The sequence below is a fragment of the Rhinopithecus roxellana genome, chromosome 17 (genome assembly GCF_007565055.1).
Source record: "Rhinopithecus roxellana isolate Shanxi Qingling chromosome 17, ASM756505v1, whole genome shotgun sequence".
Taxonomy (NCBI): domain Eukaryota; kingdom Metazoa; phylum Chordata; class Mammalia; order Primates; family Cercopithecidae; genus Rhinopithecus; species Rhinopithecus roxellana.
This window is the reverse complement of record NC_044565.1, coordinates 75,511,611-75,535,945: the sequence shown is the minus strand read 5'-3', so window position 1 is coordinate 75,535,945 and position 24,335 is coordinate 75,511,611. Positions and strand designations below refer to the sequence as shown.

At 42.3% G+C, this 24,335-nt stretch overlaps 1 protein-coding gene across 3 annotated transcripts in view; it reads right to left on the bottom strand.

Annotated features, from left to right (window-relative positions):
* RASGRP3 (RAS guanyl releasing protein 3) overlaps nt 1–24,335 on the bottom strand; it is a 130,475-nt gene that overhangs the window by 68,810 nt on the left and 37,330 nt on the right. Inside the window, exon 1 of one of the 3 annotated variants that reach the window (XM_010372400.2) lies at nt 19,170–19,655. The exons of 1 other annotated variant lie outside the window; for it this stretch is intronic. The gene's annotated coding sequence lies outside the window, so the exon portion shown is untranslated. Of the gene's footprint in view, nt 1–19,169; nt 19,656–24,335 lie in introns of those variants that run through there. One more of the 3 variants, XM_010372401.2, reaches the window with a different exon arrangement.

The following is a 24,335-nucleotide window of genomic DNA, read 5'->3' as shown; positions in this document are numbered from 1 at the left end:
AATGTAACACAAACTATTTTATTATTTATTGAAACAAAAATACAAATTAAAATGTACAAATCTGACAGTAACTTATTACTACATACTTGAATTGGGAGAAAAAGAAAAAAGCTACCATTAAAAAAATCAATGAGTAGGAAAAAAATGCTGAAATATCTAAAGCTGTATCTACACTTGAAATGTCAAGAAATACTCAAGACCCAAAACGTATTGCTTTCATGCATCTAAAGCAATGTGATGGGAGTACAGTTTTGTTTTTTTTGTTAGTTTGTTTTGTTTTGTTTTTGAGATAGTCTCACTCTGTCACCCAGGCTAGAGTGAAGTGGTGCAATCTTGGCTCACTGCAACCTCTGCCTCCTGGATTCAAGTGATTCTCCCATCTCAGCCTCCTGAGTAGCTGGGACTACAGGCGTGCGCCTCCACATCTTGCTAATTTTTGTATTTTTTGGTAGAGACAGGGTTTCACCATGTTGTCCAGGCTGGTCTTGAACTCCTGACCTCAAGTGATCCACCCACCTCAGCCTCCCAAAGTGCTGGGATTACAGGTGTGAGCCACTGTGCCTAGCCCAAACATTTATTTTTTGACAACTAGAAAATTCCTCATGTCATCTAAATATATCCAGATCTCCATATCTTTGTTGTAACATAGGCCCTATCTGAATCATCCTAATGAACTCTTTATTAAGGACCATATATTCACAGTAAGATGACTACAGATGCCATAAGCCTGACATCAGCAATATCTCACTTTAATGTGCTGTGGATCCTAAAAAAATCACGCATTCCGTATTACCCAAGAACTCTGGCTCTGATGCTTCAGGAATGAAATGCAAGAGCAGAGTTCCTGTCCACACACTATAAACATTGTCCTCAAATGCCTTGCTTTTTAAACTTTTTTCTCTTTATCTGATAAAGCCTATTTAAAGACATACAAATAATGAACCACGAATCTTTGTACTTTCTCCAAGTCGAAGATGGTGCAAGCTAATAAGTTCCACCTCACTCAGCATCTACAGGTTATAAACAGATTTAGCCCCTAGATGTAAGTTTTTTGTTAGGCCCATACAGGATTGGCTCTCACAGAGTTTCAAAAATTTTGAATTAATTATGAAAATTTACAAATCTGAACCTTTACTTTAAAAATCCAGTTTTCTAGATTCTTGTGGAAAAACTGGTTCTGCTAATTTTAGGGCTGCATCTCCATGAGGCAACATTTGGATGGAGCTGAGCAGCAACTGACTGACTCCCAGTTCCCCAAAGTCCCTCCTACCTTCTGCTGTCTCCCCAAATTGAGACCAAGTGACATTACCATTTACCATCCCATTAAGTGCCTTTTCTCTTTTAGTAGATTTAAGAGGAAAGTGAACTATCACTTGTTCCAAACAGAGAAATAATTGTTTTCTTTTTTTAAGAGACGAGGTCTCATTATGTTTCCCAGACTGGTCTCAAATTCCTGGGCTCAAGCAATCCTTTTGCCTCAGCCTCCCAAAGTGCTGGGATTACGAGCACGAGGCACCATGTCTTGTCCAGAATTTTTCTTATTCCTAATTAATTTCACTCATTACATCATTATAATATCTTCCTGGTTCTGTAAACCAGGGGTCCCCAACCCCTGGGCCATGGCATGGTCCATGGCCTGTTAGGAACCGGGCTGCAGGGCAGGAGGTAAATGCGGGTGAGGGAACATTACTGCCTGAGCTCTCCCTCCTGTCAGATGAGCTGCGGCATTACATTCTCAAAGGACCGCAAACCCTACTGTGAACTACACAGACGAGGGATCTAGGTTGTGTGCTCCTTATGAAAATCTAATTACTGCCTGATGATCTGAGGTGGAACAGTTTCATCCCAAAACCATCTTCCCAACCCCTACCGCCTGCCCTGTCCATCAAAAAACAGTCTTCCACAAAATCAGTCTCTTGTGCCGAAAAGGTTAGGGATTGCTGCGGTAGACATCTGCACTTACAAGTGCTACCTCAGGCTCACTGGGCTGCCTACTGACACCACAGATGCAAAAGCTAAGGAGGATCTTTCAAAGTGCAGATCTTTGGAATGTTACTGTTTGTGGACTGGACAAGGAAGAATGACAAGACAGTTACTACGCTTACTTAAGCCTTCTGACATGTTAACTCAAAACGTAATTTCAAATTGCAAGACAAATTTCACCTCTTGCCTGAACAAGAAAGTAAATTCGGAGATTTCTGCAGCATTTGTCAAGCTTGGTTAGTCTAAAACATTATTATTTATTTCCACTTGTAATATTCTCTACATGTCTAGATTGCCTCCAAGTTTTAGAGTTTCCTCAGATTTCTGGTTTATTCTTTTATATTAATAGAAAAAGTTATCATATTCAGCAAAATAGGCAGTCATTAATGTTTTCTAAAGAGCATGGGACTGGGTGCCAATGCCCCCTCAGTACTTTACTTTGTAAACATTTAGAGAAACTAGAATGTACATTGGGCTACCTGAAAAAAAAAACATGTACCTGTTCCTGCTTAGAGGCAAACATTTTCAGATTCCACACACTATAGTGAGTATATAGTTTTACTCTCTCCCACTTCCTCTCCAGGTTGGTTTGGATTTGTTGACTACAACAAGTCACAGCTTACTTTTCCATGTCAGACTCAAGGAAATCATAAATATTCATCACTGTAGACCCTTCAGGGTAATTTCCTGTAGGATAATTTCTAGCCCTTAGAATGAGTCACTTGTTTAATTAGAGTCTATACAAGTTGAACTGGTACTCTACTTTTGTTGTTGTTTGTTACTCTAAAAAACCAGAAACCAGGGAAGGGTTATTTACTGGTCAGTGCAGCTGTGAGCCTTGGTCTCTAAGCACCTGGTTTCATCATCTTGGTCATTCACGTCTTCTGATAGTGTTTTTAGTCTACGCAGAGAAAACCGTAGCTCCAATAGAGAAAGAGGTTGTGCTAGTAGGCGACACGGAATATTTCCACTTTTTAAGGGGATTTTTTACTTAGTTGCCAGTTTAACTACCTCATGCTATAAAGGAGAGCCCCAAGGCCAAAATGATAAGGTGGTTTGCCTAAGTTGTAAATGGTGAGTTCATGAAAGAAAGGAAAATATTCCATCATAGTGAACTTCTATAGAATCCAGATTCATACTGGGGCCTCTAAGACATAAAAAGTATATGAGGCAGTAGGCTGATTTTGAACTAATGCACTTGCTTTAAAAACATCTGGGTTTTCTGACACAAAGTCACCCTTTGGCCATTTTGATATGGAGAAATGAAACAGCTATATGCTATCATCAGTCATGGAATTTCTGCTCACTGGTCTGATTTCAAGGGAACCTATTTTTTTTAATTTTGTAAAGATGGCCGGGCGCGGTGGCTCAAGCCTGTAATCCCAGCACTTTGGGAGGCCGAGACGGGCGGATCACGAGGTCAGGAGATCGAGACCATCCTGGCTAACACGGTGAAACCCCGTCTCTACTAAAAAATACAAAAAACTAGCCGGGCGAGGTGGCGGGCGCCTGTAGTCCCAGCTACTCGGGAGGCTGAGGCAGGAGAATGGCGTAAACCCAGGAGGCGGAGCTTGCAGTGAGCTGAGATCTGGCCACTGCACTCCAGCCTGGGCGACAGAGCGAGACTCCATCTCAAAAAAAAAAAAAAAAAAAAAAAAAAAAGATTATTGTGGTCATCTTTCCTTGTCAAAGCCCTTTTTTTAAAGTCAGCAGTCTGGTCTAAAACAATAGCAGGGATTTCAATAAAAAGCTCTAATCCCTGGCTGTTGGGTGCCGGGCATCTGAAGCAGGTCTGGATGTCTGTGAGATGGGTGAAGGTGACTTGGTAGAGGTGAGCTTGAGAAGGTGGAGTCTGGGAAGTCTAAATGGGTCTTGGCACAAACCATTGGTTCTCTGGCTCCAACACTTGGGTCCTGACACTGTTCATTTACTCCTATCACATTGAATCCCACAGATTTTTCTGGTTTCTTTTAGCCACTCAAACCTTGGCTTCTCTTTTTAACTCTTCCAGAAAAGACTTTCAAGTGCTCCTCTGCACAGTCCAAACTCACTCTGACAGCACCACTAGGGACTCTGACGCTCTCCCAGGTGTTGGACCAGCTAGTCTGCATACCGCAGCTCCCACTGTCGTTGTCCCCAAATTCTACCCACATCAGACAATGGCAGCTTTCTCAAGAGGGATAGAGATGGGGTAAGCGGATTTGGAGCAAATGCTTCCCACATTGTCAGTTGTTTAGGGCTCAGGTGGCTCCAGTCTTAGCTGTGGGGAGATACTTGCCTACTTTACTAAATGGATGATTGTGTCTAAGAGGATGCATGCCTCTTATTAAATGCTTAAAAGGAAATTCAAAGAGGCCCCTTGGTTCTGGTAGACAACCTGCCCAGTGAAATGAACACCTAAAGAAGAGGTACACACGCAGCATGACGGCACATCATCCTTCTGGGTGACCTTCGTACTTCACCCTGTCACTGCGGACTCATGAAGCCTGGGCAGAGCGAGCCAGGTGTGATACTACTGGCTGACCTGCTTTGGTGCGCCAAAGCTCCCATACACCTCCCCAGAACATTTGCTCACTGGAACGTTCCCCTCCCCATCCTGGTCCCTCCATGGATCAGTAAGCATGAGCACAGCTACATTACAGGCCAGGACAGCTTCCAGGGTAGAGACCTGTCTTAGCCCAAGCTGGTATAACAAAAAACCATAGACTGGATGGCTTAAACAACAGAAATTTATTTCTCACAGCTCTGGAGGCTGAGAAGCCCCTGGTGAGGACTCTCTTTCTGGCTTGCAGATGGTCACCTTCTTCCTGTGTTCTCACATGGCAGAAGGAGAGAAGTCTGGTGTCCCTTCCTCTTATAAGGACACCAGCCCTGTCAGAGATTACAGCCCCTCTCTTGTGACTTTGTTTAACTGTAATTACCTCCTTATAGGCTCTTCTTCAAATACAGTCACATTGGGGGTTAGAGCTTTAACATGTGGATGCTGGGGGTACAAAATTCAGTCCACATCTAGGCTGCCAACCAAGGATCGGAGATCTATACAACGCTGAAATCATACACAGAATTTTGTGTATTTGTGTCCATGGGCTTCTTTCTAGGGTAAAGGCCCATAGCCTTCCTTGGGGGCTCGAAGGGGGTCTGTGATAAAAGTTTCATAATCTCTACTCAAACACACAAAGGCCAATTGCGCCAGAGGATTTCTGAAGAAGACAAAGGGAAATCAGTATTCTTGAGGTTTTACCACTCAATGTCATTTTTTACTATCTTAAAGAAAATGGACTTGCCCAATGCAAAAGGGGAGGAAAAATAACTTCATCTCCTGATTCTCACCATCAGCTGTTTGGAGTCATAAAAATTTATGATACTGAAGTTTTCATCTCCTCCCAAGATTCCATGAGCAACCTCAGACTGAACATTCAATTCTGAAAACAGGTTTTCTCTTCCGCAGAAGTACCTATGATCCTGTCCAGCTCGAGATCTACTACTCCTGACTCCTGCCCATGAAGTTGCCTCCTTCTCCACTTTGTTCACCCCCGTTACCCTTCAGCACCTTGGCCAGATGCCAGAAAGTCCATTGTGCTCTAGCCTAGGCCTCAGCCAGGGGCTACTGTGCTGTGCTGTCCACCATCCTCACCTGGCACCTCTCAGTGCAGGGCAGCTGAGAGATGGCTGCGAGGCTGCATAAACAATTATATAATTCTAGCCACATCACAAAAACACTATCCAATGGTAGCTTTCAAATAAGACTTATAATGATCAGGACTGTTGATATTTTGTTGGCTCACAAACAACAGGAGTTCAGACGCAAATGCAATGCAGTCCTCAGACTAAGGAAATTGATAATACATGTGATCTCTACACCATCTTGTGTGCAATTCTGTATGTAGTTAGTGTCTTTCTCCACAGGATATTAAAAAGCAATTACCTTTGTCCTTTAAAATGATTTGGCAAGTAATAGCATTATTTCTATGTTATGAATAAATAAGTTGGAATAAAAAAAGATTAAGTATTAATACATTTCCAACTGTAATCAATCTACCCATCAGCCAATAGCAGTTATTAAATAGTATCTTGTTTCTTTTTTGTTCTGGCTGACACTTAAGTGTTACTTTTTTTATTTTTATTTTTTTTTTTGAGACACAGTCTCACTCTGTTGCCCACGCTGGAGTGGAGTAGCACAATCTCGGCTCACTGCAACCTCTGCCCCCCAGGTTCAAGTGAGTCTCCTGCCTCAGCCCCCCAAATAGCTGGGACTATAGGCAATGCACCACCACACCCAGTTAATTTTTGTATTTTTAGTAGAGATGAGGTTTCCCCATGTTGCGCCTGGCCTCAAACAATCCACCTGCCTCGGCCTCCCAAAGCTCTGGGATTACAGGCATGAACCACCATGCCTAGTCTAAGTGTTATCTTTTAATATAATAAAAGTGTAACTCTGACAACAAAAGCAGCTAAGTCTTACCTTGTCACAGAAAAAAAAAAATGTGTTTGTTTTAGGCCCAGTATCCAAATCTATCCAAATCATTCTTTATTGGCTAAACAAATATGTCTCTACCTTCCAGACATTATGCCAGGGCCTGGGTATCAGCAGTGAACTAAACAGGCCAGTTGAGAAACTATGTGTGAATCTTGAGTTGCAGTTACATATACAAATTGGAACTCCAGGGAAAGATCTGAGATGGAATTTACAATTGGGAGTTATCACCAGGTGAGCAGCATTTAGTGCCATGGCAATGGTTCAGATTGCTCAGGAAGAAAGTATGAAGAGGCAGGACAAGAGGACCCACTCTTAAGCCTTGGGCTTTCCAACATGTAGAGGTCAGAGAGGGGAGGAGAAGCAGCAAAGCATCTTGTGGAGCTCCTGTCAGAGAAAGAGAAGGAAAACTTAAAAGCACGCTGTGCCATGAGGCCAGGGATAGAATGGAAGCTGAAGCTGTCAATCATGTTGAATGCTACTGCGAAGTTAAATAAGAGGAGAAGGGGAAATTATCTGCTTTTTAAAAATGTAATACAAGAAGGTCACTGGTGACCTTGACAAAGGTAGTTTTACAGAACTGTGGGCAGAGGCTAGGTTGGTGTGAGTGCAAGAGTAAATGAGAAGCAAAGAAACAAAGATAACGTGTAGAATATGAGCTCAACAAGCTTGTTTAGAATTGCAGTGAAGAAAAGCTGGCAGAGGTTGTGGCAAGCAACGGATATTTTTATAAGATGAGAGTTACTGAAGCACACCTATGCACTGATGAGGAGAATCTAGCAGAGGAAGCTGAAAACTCAGAAGGAAGAGAAGATAACCAAAGGGAAGCGGATGGGTTCCAGTTACAATATGAGAGAAGGAAGAAAAAGAACATGGTTACAAACATGGCTAATAGTTAGTAAGGGGAACATGAGAAAGAATCTCATAAATCAGAGATATATAGTCATCAGATTGGCAGCAAGTCATCAAATCAGCCTGCTCTGATGCCTTCAGTTCTCTTTTCCTGAGTTTTTGAAGATGAAAAAGGCCAGAAACAGAGAAATGAACTTCCCAAGTCCTAGGATCAACTGTCCCATGACTTATGACCTGAAGATCCTTTGTTCTGTCCTAATCAACAATATGTCAGCTGGGAGCAGTGTAATCACACCTGTAATCCCAGCACTTTGGGAGGTTGAGGCAGGAGGAGTGCTTGAGCTCACAAGTTCAAGAGCAGCCTGGCCAACCTTGTGAAACTCCCTTCTCTACAAATGATAACCAAAATCAGTCAGGTGTGGGGGTGCTTGCCTGTTGTCCCAGATACTTGGGAGGCAGAGGTTACAGTGAGCCAAGAGTGCACCACTGCACTCCAGCCTGGGTAACAGAGCCAGACGTTGCAAAAACAAAACAAAAACAAAAACAGAAACAACAATGTGTCCCCCATTGCTTTGAATATTTTCCTGCTGGCTAAATATCAGTATCCTTGCCTGCCAACATTTGATCTTTTGAACACCAAAGAGTGCTGTCAGCCTGTGTTGTGAACCACTCAACGTGGCTTTTCATTCTGAAGGACTGGCCATTTGACATCTCATTTCCACCCTGACACCAATGCAGCAGCATTTCTGCAAGTGTATTAGGCCATCGCCACTTACTGCTCAGCAGCAGACAAGCAAAAATGTTGCATGTAACTCATCTAAAGTGTCTTCGAAGGCGTGTTTGAGTGAGATTTTTAATTGTTTCACATAGATCGGGATTTCTCAACCTTGGGACTATTGACATATTTGGTTGGATAATTCATTGTCATGCAGGGCTGTCATGAGCATTTTGGGATGTTTAGCAGCATCCTTGGTCTCTACTCACTAGATGCCGGTAATACTCCACCACCGGAGACTACCAAAAATGTCCCAAGACATTGCCAAATGTCCTCTGGAAGGCAAAATCACTCTCAGTTGAGAACCACTGATATAGACTGATGCCATAACATCAAAATGGAAACCAAAAAAAGTCAATCAAACCCCTAAAATCTTTTCTAGTATCAGAATGTCTGTTTCTTGTGTAGGCAAATGCCTGGCTATTTGACTGAGTTTTTCAGTTTCCATATGAATACTTGATGTCTTCATCAACAAAAAATATTTAAATGAACATGTCTTTTAGACATCATTTCAACTTGATTTTTAATTCTTGAACCAATCAGCAAGATTTAACATGTCAGAATTCGACATAATTGAGAACATTTTAAAGCTTTCTAGGTCCAAATGGATTCCTCCGCCTGACTAACTGGCAGATTTTGGCCCTTGTTTTATTCCTGTGTTAATCATTTTCAGTGGTGTTTTATTTTTGCTTTTTGTCATAAGCTGCTTTAATCCTCTTCTGGAGGAAGTCAGTGGGTAAATGTGAACACAGACATTTTTTCTTCCGTTGTGTATAGAGAGTTCTTTCTTGTCAGAGCATTTTACCTCCTTTCCAATGGCCCAACTCCTCGGTCCTATTGGGCCTTGAGCAGTCTCACAATGACTTGATATAGAAGGCATTACCTTTTTACTAATAAAGCGTCTTCTGTGTTCCATTATTACTATTCAGAGTTGTCAGAGGTAAGGAGTGATGCTCAGTGAGAAACTATTAGAAGTAATTTGTTCTAGTACAAAATCTGTCAGTTACTGGCAAAAAGCTTGCATTTTTAGGTGTCAGTTTCTTTACATACAAATTCAGCTAACATTTATTGAGAGGAACGTGTTTTGCCAGGACAATACTTGATAGTTACTCAAAGGCTGTTTTGTAGTAGAATGTGGCTGCTCTGTACGGCAACAACTTTTGAAAATCAAGAGGTTCTCAGTTTCTTGCTTTCATAAACAATCGAGTAAAAATCAGCCATGAATTGTGTTAATCTTTCTTGAATCACGGCTTTTCCCATTGAGAAAATAAATGTATAAGTTTAATCTCTCTTGTGTAAAGTATAAATTCTGCAATAACAAACTATAGTTGGTAATATACACATATACATGATAAAATGTTTAGGAATGAAGTGTACTGCTGTCTGCAACTGTGTTGCCCGGGTTGTTCTCAAATTCCGGAGCTCAAGTGATCCTCCTGCTTCAGCCTCTCAAAGCGCTAGAATTACAAGCATGAGCCACCATGACTGGCTTTAATGGCTTTCTTAAGGTGGAGCAATCAGAATTATTCTAAATGCTCTGAGTCTCAAAGTTCTGTTGTTGTTTTCTTGAGATGGGGTCTCACTATATCACCCAAACTGGCTTCAAACCTCTGAGCTCCAGTAACCCTCCTGCCTCAGCCTTCCAAGTAGCTAGGACTACAGGTGAAAATCTCAAAGTTTTGTTTGAGGGTAGTAGGAAGATATTTTTTGATTTGTTTCCTATAGTCTCTGTATAATGCTGAACCAGGCTAACTGCTTTTCAAGGAATCCTTTCCCTATAAGGTTAATGGCATATTCATATGCTGATTATTCAAATTAAAACCTCCAAAACTTCTTTAACTCCCTCCTTTTCTGCATACCCAAATACAATTAATCTCAAGAACTATCAACTTTACCTTTTAAACATTTTGAAAATTCTCCCATCCTCTCTATTATCATTGTCTTGGTTCAAACCTATCTTTGGAGTCTTCTTTGGTCTTTGGTATTTTTCTTTCTCTGATCTGTCCTCCTTATTGCCTTCAGAGATTTTTTTTCTTAGAGTTAAAAGAATTCTTTTAACTCTAAACAGTTCTCGAAAATACCGATAAGCTTCAGATGATTATTGTAACCTTTTAAAAATATTGATCTATTTAACTAAACAGTAAAATCCTATGGGATAAATTCTGTATTCTTCATGTTTGTGCAATATGCAGCACAAAAGCATATGCTTAGAAATACCAAGTGAGGCCAGGTGCAGTGGCTCACGCCTATAATCTCAACACTTTGCGAGGCCAAGGAAGGCAGATCACTTGCGGTCAGGAGGTCAGGAGTTCAAGACCAGCCTGGCCAACATGGCGAAACCCCATCTCTACTAAAACAAAATACAAAAATTAGCTGGGTGTGGTGGTGGGCACCTGTAATCCCAGTTACTCAGGAGGCGGAGGCAGGAGAATCACTTGAACTAGGAGGCGGAGGTAGCAGTGAGCCAAGACTGTGCCACTATACCCCAGACTAGGTGACAGAGTGAGATTCTGTCTCTCAAAAAAAAATTTAAAAAAAAAGAAATACCAAGTGAATCATCTTGTATGAAAATATATTCTGGATTTTGTCCCTTACTTTTGTTACCTAAATGTAAATCCTGGATTATACTAGACTGTAATTCCTGAAGTTTTGGTTGAGGAAAATTTCTAAAACTGGTGATTAAAGCTCAAAACAATTTCCCAAATATATTAGCCTCTCATCCACAAGTTAGATGTGAGATGGTATTCCAAATAGTTGCAGAATTTATTGCATGACACATGTCTCAGTCATCTTTGTAGCTGAAAAAGGCAAACCTTCAATTCTTACATAATAAATCCACCATCGTTGGCTTAAGTCAACCAAAGTGCCCGCAAATTCCAAAGAGAGGTTGAAAGCAATATTCCTTCTAAAAACATAAAGAATTAAAATGCATGAGATGTTTTACACTGGTTCTGCTTCAAGGTCTGCTTGGCCCTTTTATCTATCTGTAATCATGGCCCCAAGAAACATTTCACGGGAATGAATATGATTGTCCCTCTTGGTGCCAATATTATGTCACTTCTCGTAAAAACCAAATACATTTTAAAGCAAACTGTCACTGCTAGTTAATCAGCTAGTCCAACAGTCAAGATCTTTTCCATACCTGTCACCATCTGAGATAGTATAATGATTTTTGAGTGTTGCCAAAGGCTTAGCTCTGCAGTAGCACCCTGCCAAAGATACAGAGCAGCACAGTTGAGAGAACACCTCAATAATAAAAACTGAATGTGTTCTGGGCAGAAGCTAAAAAGAGACTGCAGGGTGCAATTACAAATCCAGAGTCCAGGTATATTTCTTTGTCCTACAGTATCCTTCTAATAGAAATGGGTATGTAATAGGCATGACATGACATAATATCAATTGCATGACAAGGACAGCAGAATCCCAACTCCACAGAATGGCTTCCCTTTTCATAGAGTTTTGTTGTTGTTGTTGTTGTTGTTGTTGTTTTGAGATGGAGTTTCACTCTTGTTGCCCAGGCTAGAGTGCAATGGCACAATCTCGGCTCATCGCAACCTCTGCCTCCCAGGTTCAAGCGATTCTCCTGCCTCAGCCTCCTAGTAGCTGGGATTATAGGCATGCACCACCACACCCAGCTAATTTTGTATTTTTAGTAGCGACAGGGTTTCTCCTTGTTGATCAGGCTGGTCTCAAACTCCCGACCTCAGGTGATCCACCCGCCTCAGCCTTCCAAAGTGCTGGGATTATAGGCGTGAGCCACCGCACCCAGCTGAGCCAAGGGTATCAGCTTTAGCATAGACATAGTGAGAGACAATGTGATTGGATGAAAAAAGCACCTACTTTGTTTCCAGGCAGACTAGGACTAGACTTTTACTCACTGACTTGTGACCTTCTACAAAGTATATGACTTCTCTAAAATTTATTTTTCTCTTCTGCAAGAGTGCTAATGCTGTCTACCTCTGAGTGATGTGAAAATAAATGTTGCTTTATTTCCTCTCTCAATAGCAGACACAATTTAAATGCCTACAAGAGAAGGAAAGTAGAAAGAGAGGAATTCATTTCAGAATCAAGAGTGACTGGGGAGAGAAATGGATTACAGAGAAATCTCCAGCACCACCATTCAGACTGTGCACTGTCCTTGCCATAAAAAAATAATGATCTCTAAAACATCCTGTCAACTCAGATGATTTTGAAGGGCAAGCATTCCATGCATAAATGGAATACTTTCTACTTTTAAAAAACAGAACTGAAAGCTGAGCAGAATTCAAAGTTCAGTCAAATTGAACTCATGGTATGAGTTTTCCAGAACCAAATATGGAGATTATACCCAATTCTTATTTAAAACTGTTTAAAAATTCTTGAGTAGTTTATGAGCTCCAGAAATCTATATTAACTTGGGACTTTAAGAGATTCATCCCTGATAGTCACAAGCAAGTTGTTAGAGTTTGGCCAGAAAAGGACATTTCTTCTTTACTCCTTTCATTCCAGGTCTAGGGAGTTCTGTAAAACCAACCCACCTGTGCACGTTCCTAGGCAAGAATTCCTCCTGGTGTCTTCCCAAAGTTAATTTATGTAAAAGACTCCAAGGAAACTTGGTTCAGCCAAATTTGAATTGCTGGATGGAGGGGAAATTTTTACTTTCTCAAAACAAAACAGAGAAGTGACTAAGCCAAATTTTTTCTTTTTTTTTTTTTTTAATGGAGTCCGATTCCATCACAGATTGATCACCTCTTTGCCTGAGTTCTTCCATAGCTTGTCGCTACTCCTTTTGGTCAATTCATTAACTATTAAGGTCTCTAGCATAGTACAAACACCCCAGATGGGAAAAGGACAAGCAATTAAAACTGCATACACACAATCAAATGCAGTGGTCTGTGATTTTTGAAATGATTCAACAACAGAAAAGTAGTGACTAGGCCGGGCGCAGTGGCTCACACCTGTAATCCCAGCACTTTGGGAGGCCGAGGCAGGCGGATCACTTGAGGTCAGGAATTCAAGACCAGCCTGGTCAACATGGCAAAACCCCGTCTCTACTAAAAATACAAAAATTAGCCAGGCGTGGTGGTACGTGCCTACAGTCGCAGCTACTCAGGAGGCTGAGGCAGGAGAATCGCTTGAACCTGGGAGATGGAGGTGGCAGTGAGCTAAGATTGTACCACTGCAATCCTGCCTGGGTGACAGAGTGAGAATCTGTCTCAAAAAATAAAAATAAATAAATAAATAGTGGCTAAAACATGCTTCTGGGATTAGATATGAATTTAATTTTTTTCCATATTATTTTCCCCACATTACTAGTTTTCTGCCAAAGTTGCACTTGGAACGTATTAAGAGTTGAAACTCTGAGAACACTTACAATACTTTAGCAAATCAATGGCATAATGATCTTTCCAAGGGGCTTAGAACCTACTGTGGGGTGGAGATCAAACCACCTAAACCAGCAAAGATAAGGCAGCATTTGACAAATAGAGAGGACTTCAGAAAATAAAATTACCAATCTATTCAAATAGAAACTTAAAAGATGGGATATCTACAACCACAGAATTCATTTATACATTGAGTTGAATTCCCCATTTGCAATAGGGGCATCAAGGTTTCTATTACGCCACATTCTACAGACTATAATCCAGGAGAGTATACTTCCAACTTACTATTTCATGTTCTTTTTTTTTTAAATCATAGTTGTTCCCTTTTATCCTCTTGAAAGGTGAAGAAAATTCTGATTATTACTGTAATCACTAAAGAAAAATGCTCTTTGAGTCAGCTCAGACATTAAACGTTTTTCAGGATATTTTTTAATTCAAAGAAGGCTACCTTTCACATTCATACTCAGAAAAAGTTACTTTAGAAAGAAACTCTATAATAGAGACTCTTGTCACAAAGCTGTCCACATGTTTTTCCCCTACCTCTAAGCCCTGGCCATTACAACATGCACTGTAAAATCATCAGGCAACATGCACTGCCATTTTCATGACCTTGCCAACATTCTGATGATGCTGTCATACAATGAACTGAATGGCCATATTGGGAAACTGACAGATAGTGAAGCATCTCCATTATTCAAGCAACTTAAGACTCTCTCAGTTGTGGGCAGATAATCATGCAGAGGGAAATGATCACAATGGACACTATTCATGGTGTTTAGAGTGTATTATACCTCCACAGGAATAAAGGTGCTGTACCCAGGCAGAACTTTCAAGAATGCTGATGGTTTTGTTGGACAAGGAGCGTGTACACTGAAGAGCAGACTGCAGTTTTCATATCACAGGAAACAACCAAATTGTCTCTCAAAGCTGAATGTTACATCATGCCATAGTTGGTATAACTCCAACTTGACCACATGAGTCTTCAAGACAGAAAAAAATGATCACTAAGTTCCTTTAAAAATAGTACCCTAAGCTAGCCAGGCACAGTGGCTCACGCCTATAATCCCAGCACTTTGGGAAGCCAAGGCGGGTGGATCACCTGAGGTCATAGTTTAACAGGCTCGTTATGGTTCAGAAATCCCCTGGGGGACTTCAACCATCTTTTCTGGATGTTCACTTTGCCAAATAGGCTGCCTCTATGTCATATCCCTACCTGAAGGGCGGGCTCAGACACTGATTGGGGAAGTGTCACCCTTACTATACCTGCAGTAAGCCAAGATTGTCCCACTGCCCTCTAGCCTGGGCGACAGAGTGGGACTCCGTCTGAAAAAAACAAACAAAAAAAATTACCCTAAGCAAATACTGTGTCTGCAGACTAAGCTGACCCTGTTTCCAAAGTCAAATGTCCATAGGCTTTGGAAATATCATGAGTGGCATGTCGCAAATCGGTCATCCATTCACTCTTTGCCTATCAGAAGAGAATACAAATTACACAACTTTTTATCACCAAAGATAACTCCACAGATTATGTAAGTGCATGGTCATGAAATAGTTGAAATTGGTCTTTCTCTGAAAGACGGCATAACTAACAGAAAAAGCCTGGCACTTGGAGTCAGGAGACAGGAGATATAGTTGAGCTCTGACAGTTACTTTTCCCATGACCATAGACAAGGCACTCATTTTCTCTCGTCCTCTGTTTCCTCTTGGAAAACAATGGTGATGATACCCTCCCTCTTTCATGGGATTATGTCAAGGTGCAAGAAAGTGCCTTATGCCAGTATATATAAATGCAGGGGTTCATCTTCTCAATACCAAAGATTCATTCAAAGATCAAAGCACAGTGACTCTACACACTACAGACTCTGATGCTATAATAATCACTTGAAACAGCAAAAAAAATCCAAAGACTTCAAATCCCATAGAGCAGTGGGAACATGACACTGGATCTGTTAACTCCAGGGACTGTTAGTGAGAAATCAATATCAAAGGAAAGGAAGATTCAAGAAAGTTAATTTTTTGGAAGCAGATGTCTTTGAAACACACCATCGGGCAAAAATGAAGAAATAAAATAGGCATGGTATCCCCGAATTTGTTTCCTTATCGTAAAAGGCCCCCCAAAGCACATCAAGCATTTTATTTTCTTTCAAATGAGCTCCAGAGTATGACTTGTGGACTCTTGTCGTGATTCTGAGTCCACTTCACGTGTACCCCTGTGACACCCCTGTACAATGCCAATTTCTATGGAAGTGAGGAATTGCTAGCAAGGACTGGGGGCAATTCCCAGGGGTTGTGGCCTAGCAAACCACATCGCTGACTACTACTGAGTTGGGCTTAGTTTTAGAGGCAGCAGGCAGGTGGGATTAAAGATTAAAAATTCCTCTTTCATGCTATAAATAGCTTGATCTTCAAAATGTGCAATCTTGTCAGAACGACCTTGCAGAAACATTGATAACTTTCTCAGAGATATTCACACATGACATACTTGCTTGATTTTCCTCCTGATTAATCGAAGGTCCCCTGTTGATTACGCACTACCTGGTGCTCTTTCCCATGATCTCCAACCCTAATTTTGACACTTAACCTAAAGTGGAGGAATGTGGGCAGCAAGCGACATTTTTAAAAGGATTCAGGAGGAGGCAGGTTTCTTAAGGGCTCTGCATGTCTGATGACCCAGAAAATCCACAGGTTCGTGGCCCACCCATGAGACCGCCAGAATTTTAGATATGCAACTGGTGTGCGGAGAAGTGTGACTCAGGGTAAATGGCAGGTGCAGGCAGTGGAGAAGAGCACACCTCTCCTCCCTCCCCCTTGCCAGCTAGTCCCCTGCCCTGTGACCCACCCCCTACACCCACAGCTCAAAAAAACAGAGCAGAGTGGCAGAGTACATAGTTTCTATTCATCAACGACCTACTCAGACAACCAACCTTCCAGGCTGAGCACAGGGAACGGGTCTGATAATAGCTTTATCAACACTAAGCCAGCCATTTAGGGTGGGGCATGGGCGGAGTGGCTGTCCTCCAAAGGAAAGGAGTGACAGGAAAAATGGAGGGAAAGGCCAGAAGGGGCATGGGAGCCGTGTGCTGGAGGTTAATAACAAAGTTCCCAGTTGCTGTTCTTACCAACATCAGGACTGTCACTGAACTATTTTCAAAGAGAAAAACAAGCCACCAGTCATGTTTTGAGCTTGGGCTTGGACTGTCCTATAGACAGTCTTATAGAGCTTGGGCTTGGACTGTCCCAGGGGGAAACCTAGCCCTTCCTGTCATGGAGAACTCGAAGAGGCCATAACACACATTTGTGTGTAATCATATTGTGCTGGAAATACTCTCATTTGCATGTTATGAGTTTTTAAATGTAAATGTGTGGGATTCCACTTTTATTTTTTAATGTGTACAGGTTCTACAGTCAGATCCAGGTGTCCCTCCTGTCTGTGTTACCTATGGTCAAGTAACTAAGGGGTTTCTGAACCTCGGTTTCCTATCTATAAAACTGGAATAATAATATATAGCACATAGAGTTATTGTGAGGAGACTATAAAAATAAATACACTTGTTTAGCACATCATTTGGCATAGTAGGTGCACAATAAACGTAAGGGATTGTTATTAGCATGGAAATTATGATGGCAATAGTCGTAGAAGCCTTGAGCTCTCTCTTCTGGCTCTGCACTGTGACTTCAATAAATTTGCTACAGTTTCCTCATCTTTGAAATGAAAGAGTTAAATTGCACATTCTGTCATTCCTATCCAGGTCAAAAAGTCTTTGAGTCAATGGATGTGCTATCTGCAAGTAAAATCATTATTTTTTATTATTTTGCCATTAATATTTTGAAAAGTCAGGGTATCATGGGTTTTTCAAAAGAGTCTGTTGGCTCTCAAAAATATAGCAGTTGGATAATTCAACTGCTCCCATTTAGACCTTCCATTTTATTATGGGAGGCTCGATGATTCCAGAGACACAATTTCACCAGAGGGTTCTCTTCCACTATCAACCTGTGGAAAAAATGAAACTATACCAGGAACAAACCCCCTAAAGAATGACTCAGGAGGACCCCCCTCCCCCAGCAGTCAGACAGGGAAGTCACAGACCACATGGCCACCGGCTGACCCAAGGACCTCACACAAATGCCCCATACCGAGGAACAGAGAAGAAGTTGGGACTATTTTTCCTCATTGGCCACTCTAGGTTTTGTGGATTCTTCTACATTTTAAGGAAAAGAAAGTGGAGAACTTCTCAATGTCAGGCTAGCCATTTGTTTAGACAGGGCATCTGAAAGTGCTTCCATCAGAGAACATTGGTTGGTGTGGTACCCAAGACCCACTGTGTTGAGGGAAACTCGACCACAGAAGTGGCGTGCCCTGGGTCAATTTTAATCCATTCTCCACAAACAACAAGGGGTGGTAAAGGTGGAGAGAGAATAGTGTTCCCTCATGGCAGGGGGCAGAGGGTGAAAGAAAATCGTATAACTTGAGCCTGTTTGAGAATCCATTTGTCACACGAGGAAACAAGCGCACTCCAGGTTGTCCTAGGCTTATCACAAGCAAAACAACTATTTGGTGAGACTTCAAATAAAAACAGCCCCTCTCTGCCCACCCTCCTCAAGGTCCATGCAATCTCCAGAAACAGGAACCTGTTTGGTTATCTCCCTGCAGCCTCTGATTCAAAGACCTGTCACTTTCAGAGGTTTATGTCATCAGTTTAGAGCTCTGCCCTCTCTCTTTTCCCCTTTTGCCTTTCCTCTGAAGCATTCTGTCTGGTGACTACCAAGGAAGGACAAAAGTCACTGAACAACAGCTCAGTTCCAGCATGGTGCCTGCTTTGCTGCTCTCCCAAGAGCAAGCGCCATTACTGCTGAATGAACCTGAGAAAGAGCCGGTCCTCTCCGTAATTTGGATGCCAGGCCTCCCAGAGTTAATCATCAGCCGCAGGCAGCACTTTCCCAGCCAGGTCATAAACAAGGAAGAAACAGCTCCAGGATCACGAAAACACTAAAATAAGGAAGACCTGGGGGCAACTGAACATTTTAAAGTAATGAAGGTGAATTAGCTTGTTGCGGGGGGGAGGGGGGGCGGTGGGGAAAGTAGCTATAAAATACAGCTTTCAATTAGTTGGAAACCATGCAAGAAATCTAAATATGATTTCTAATGTGAATCTAAATATTATTGTGTCAATCTTCTATACTGCAGACAGTTCTACACAGTTAAATGAGATATTCTCAAAAATTGCATAGGAAAAGCCAAGTCAGCCATACAACAAATTCACAAGTTATTTTAAACAAGTATGTTTTCAGGTTTCAGTGGTAGAAACAGATTAAAATCAAATCTAGTCATCAACTCACTTCAATGAATTCTCCACTTCATAACCTGAATCTTGGCTTTGAACCTAAACACCATGGACCAGCAAAATCCTGAACACTGGGAAACAAACTCGCTGTTTCCTAGACAGGAGTGAAGCCACATGCCCCGTTCATCCTCAAAGTTACAAAACACCATTGCCGAAAATAACAGGTTCTAAAAGAGGGCTGTGAAAACACCAATGGCTGTTAACAGGTACAAATAAAATATCTCCTCCTATCGTGCCAGAGGGAAACCACAATAAAAATATTAAGTTTTTGGTGGCTTGCAACACACACACACACACACACACACACACACACACACACACACACACACAGAGAGAGAATGAAAGAGAGAGAGAGAGAGGAAAGTTCTCCAGTTACTTACTGGGGTGGTTTTGTCATGGTGGTATTTTTCACATCAGCACTCTGCCTGTCCAGCTGCCAAGTGCCGGAGCACGCCGAGAGCAGCTGTTTCCTTCAGGCTGGGGCTCTGAGTCTTAACCAGTCACATGTACCTCCTGATAAATACCGCCCGCCACCGTGCCAGGAGGTCAGAAACTGAAGATCATTATTCTCCTCACTTGCAAACCACCTCATAACCCCTAAGTTAGCTCGGCCATCTCAGAAGCATGCAGAGCAGGACATTCCACAATTTGTTTTCCTTTAGTGACAAAAGCCAAACAGCTGATAAGTCACACTGGAGGGCAGGTCACACTGCAAGTGGAAAGTTAAATGTGTTTGCGTGTGTGTGTGTGCAGGGCGGGCGACTGGCAGGCTCCATGCTCTCTCATTTCACTGAAGTTTTCACTGGGGCTCTCCAACAGCAAGAGAAAGGATCACCAACTCACACAGCAGGTGGAAGTTACTCTGTGTTAACCCCGGAGTACAACTGTTTGGTTTCGTTTTCTCAGAATTCCAGGTTCCAGTTTGTTAGACCAGCCACAAGCCTGACTAAGTGGCTGGTGCTGGGGAAGGCAGACCCTCACTCATCATCTAAGAATGCTTAGGTTGGACTTCAAAGGCTGGGCTGCTAAGCCAAGGGACTCTGAGGGGCAAATATGGGAGGGGTTAATGAAGACTATCAAAGGCAGCTTTATCTGAAGAGCTCGTGGAAGTGATTTCAGGTGGCTTTAGACCAAACTTCCGCATTGTTATCTGTTGAATTGCCTCGAGCAGTTGAGATTATCAGCGAGTGTGAATGCAAACAGAAATTATCACCAAGTCAACAACGCACTTTACAGACGCACTGCTGCCCCCTTTGGTGTGCTGGGAACTTGGAGCCAACTGCCATTTTCTGTGCTGCTCGCAAACATGGCAAACCATCCCTGATGTTTCGTTGAATTCATATGTCTCACCTGAGCTGATGTTCCTACCCTTCCCTTTTCATCCTCCCTTCCAAGGAAAGCCCTTGAAGTATCTGACTTTGCATAGTGTCTGAGCTTGGATGTCTGACTTCTTGGTATAGTAAGGGTGACACTTCCCCCAATCAGTGTCTGAGCCCGCCCTTCAGGTAGGGATATAACATAGAGGCAGGCTATTTGGCAAAGTGAACATCCAGAAAAGATGGTTGAAGTCCCCCAGGGGATTTCTGAACCATAACGAGCCTGTTAAAGTATTAACCCTGATTTTTAATACATAATATCTTACTCAATGTAAGAGCCTGTGTGAGTAATCTTTTAGGCTTTGTCTCATAATAATTTACAGTGTTAATCAAACCAGAAATTTCCCTCCATACAGAGGATACGGTGTTTTCTAGAATAACAGAAAAAGACAAAAACCCTTGGTCTCAGTAATTTGTTGTCAACTTGTGAGAGCCCAAAGAGCAAATGGGAAAATTTTGTAAGCACCAAAACAAATCCCTTTCTCAGCATTTAAAGTTAGGAATAGAAATAAACTTCAGATATAAAAATGCAGTGCACTAAAATACACATTTCCTTCACAGGCATTTTTGTTTATGTGTTGATGTGACATTCTTCAATTAGAAACAGAAAAAGGGGCCTACTGAGGATTTGAAACATTATTTTGATTTACTTATCCCCTTGTATTTACGGTAATAGGAACTTTTGTGATCTGATGGCATCCATCAATCATGTTGTTTACAATTGACTGGGTTAATTATTCTGATGATTCATTGCATGCCACATAATTAAAGAAAGAGAGACTGCTAGAAACTCCTCAATGCCCAACAGAGGCAACAGCCTCAGGAAAGTAAGTTGTATTAGTCCATTCTTGCATTGCTATAAATACCTGAGACTGGGTAATTTATAAAGAAAAGAGGTTTAATTGGCTCGCGGTTCTGCAGGCTATGCAGGAAGTATGATACTGGCATCTGGTCGGCTTCTGGGGAGGCCTCATGAAACTGACAATCATGGTGGAAGGCAAAGCAGGAGCAGATGAGTCACATGGCCAGAGCAGGAGCAAGACAGAGAGGGGGCACTTTTAAATGACCAGCGCTTACCAGAACTCACTCACTATCGGCTGGATGTGATGGCTCATGCCTATAATCCCAGCACTTTGGGAGGCCGAGAAGGGTGAATCACCTGAGGTCAGGAGTTCGAGACCAGCCTGGCCAACATGGCAAAACCCTGTCTCTACTAAAAATATAAAAATTAGCCGGGCATGGTGGCATGCTTGAGCCTGGGAGGCAGAGGTTGCAGTGAGCCAAGATCAAGAGCGCACCAATGCACTGCACTCCAGCCTGGGCAACAGAGTGAGACAGAAAAAGAAAGAAAGAGAGAAAGAGAGAAAGAGAGAAAGAAAGAAGGAAGGGAAGGAAGGGAAGGAAAGAAAGAAAAGAAAGAAAAGAAAAGAAAAGAAACTCATTCGCTATCGTAAGAACAGCACTAAGAGGATGGTACCAAACCTTGAATGAGAAATCTGTCCCTATGATCCAATCACCTCCCACCAGGCCCCCCCTCCAACACTGGAGATTACATCTCAACATGAGATTTGGGTAGGCACAACATCCAAACTATATCATAAGTGTAAAGCAGCAGTCCCCAGCCCCCATGCCATGGATAGGTACCTACCTGTGGTCTCTTAGAGGCCAGGCTGCACAGCAGGAGGTGAGCAGCAGGCAAGCGAGCACGACCATCTGAGCTCCGCCTCCTGTCAGATCAGCTGTGGCAATAGATTCCCATAGGAGCATGAACCCTATTGTGAACTGTGCATGCGAGGGATCTACACTGCATGCTCCTTATGAGAGTCTAATGCCTGATGATCTGAGGGGGAACAGTTTCATCCTGAACCCATCCCCATCCCCCCACTCCCAGTCCGTGGAAAAATTGTCTTCCACAAAACTGGTCCCTGGAGCCAAACACATTAGGGACCACTGGTGTAGAGATTCTTTTTTAGTTCTATAGCAGGAGAGAAAGGGATGAATCCTAAATCTTCCCTATGAAGCAAACTGTTAACATAGAGGCCAAGACCCAGGACCCTTTCAGTCAGAGTCCAGGACTGTGACTAAAGGTTCTACAATGACACAGCCTTGCAAAGAAATGGGGGAGATCCCATCTTTCTGCCCACACTACCTACCAGTTCCAAGCATTGCCTCCGACTCAAGAAGAGGTGCCCTATTCCTGTCAAGAGGCCACCTCCCACATGGGCTTTGTGTCTCACCATGTGTCTCCCACCTGCTTAGGACTCTCAACAACAACCATGCCTTCCCTCGCTCTCAGCACGCACTCCTCATTAGCTAAACACGCTCACGTTCTCACATTGTCTTTATATCCCAACAACAGTCTTTCTGATTTTTGCTTTTTTTTTTTTTTTAAATGGAGTCTCGCTCTGTCGCCCAGGCTGGAGTGCAGTGGTGCAAACTCAGCTCACTGTAAGCTCCACTGCCCGGGTTCACGCCATTCTCCTGCCTTAGCCTCCCGAGTAGCTGGGACTACAGGCATCCGCCACCACGCCCAGCTGCCTTTTTTGTATTTTTAGTAGAGACGAGGTTTCACCATGTTAGTCAGGATGGTCTTGATCTCCTGACCTCGTGATCCACCTGCCTTGACCTCCCAAAGTGCTGGGATTACAGGTGTGAGCCACCGCACCCAGCCAGCCTTGCTCCTTTAATTACCGCCCTAACTCCTGCATTCCCTCCACAACTAAGCTCCTGAAAAAATACTTGTCTCCACCATCTCACATCCCATTTAGTCTCAACCTGCTTGTGGCTTGGCTTTTTCCCCCACTTCACTGAAACTGCTCTTTCCAAGTCCCCAAAGACCAAAGGTAACTGAAACCTTTTTAATTTTTTTTTCTTTTTATTTTTTTGAGACGGAGTCTTGCTGTGTCACCCAGGCTGGAGTGCAGTGGTATGATCTCAGCTCACTGCAACCTCCGCCTCCCAGGTTCAAGCGATTCTTCTGCCTCAGCCCCCCGAGTAGCTGGGATTACAGGCACGTGCCACCAGGCCCGGCTAATTTTCATGTTTTTAGTAGAGACAGGGTTTCACCATGTTGGCCAGGATGGTCTCGAACACCTGACCTCGTGATCTGCCTGCCTCAGCCTCCCAAAGTGCTGGGATTACAGGTGTGAGTCATCTTACTTGACCTTTTGGCTCTGTTTGTCCCAACTGACCAAGCACCCCTTGAAAAACTCTCGCATAGCGTCTATAAAATTTTACTACTACCTCCTTCATCCTCCGGTCTGGACTTCTCTTCTGCTATCCGTCCCTTAAGTGTGAAAATCCTCTGTTCTCATCTTGTACTCTTACCGTCCCTCATACGTTCTGATTTATTACTGAAGGTCTGCGGTGATTTCCTAATTAATCACCTTGCCTCCAAAAAGCCTGTCTCTGCTCTCAATGTATGTTTTACACGCTAGGACTGAAAGCCTCTCAGGGCCATCGTAGGCAAGTTTGTATTCTCAGAACCTACGACAGGGCTTGACTCCCACTCTAGCTGCCTGCTGCTTTTGTACATTTCGCTGCGGTTGCATTTCTTTTTGTATTATAATTAGGTCTACATGTGTCTATGTTCCATCCAAACTTTATCAACCTAAGACAAAGCTTATGACTAATTCATTTTATATCCTGCAATGCCTAATACAATGCCTGGCATGTATGAGACACATGGTGGAAACAATCCTCAATGGATAAATGAATAATTAAAGAGAAGGATCTTTTGTCTAGCCCATTAAGAAAAAAATATAAGAAAAGTTTGTAAAACTTGATTTTATATTAGGCTACCAAAAAAAATTGTAAGTAATTTCTTTCCAAAAGAAATTGTCAGACCATATTCTATGATCACACTGTAATAAAACTATGCATTAATTACAAAAGTGTAAGTCAAAAAGACCCCAAGCTCTTGGGGAAACTTCAGAGTTCTTAAAAAAAAAAAAAATCATTGATTGGAGAATAAATTAAAAACACAATTACAGCATGAATGCTTAGAAGGTTTCAGTGATGAGAATACCACATATCAAATATTAGGAGACACAGCCAAAATGATAATTAGAAGCAAACTGACCCAGGAAGAAGTCAAAAAACAACAGATCAGTAACCACAGAAAAATGTGAAAGTTAATAAGAAATTATTTCCAAAAAAAGCTTTTAGTTC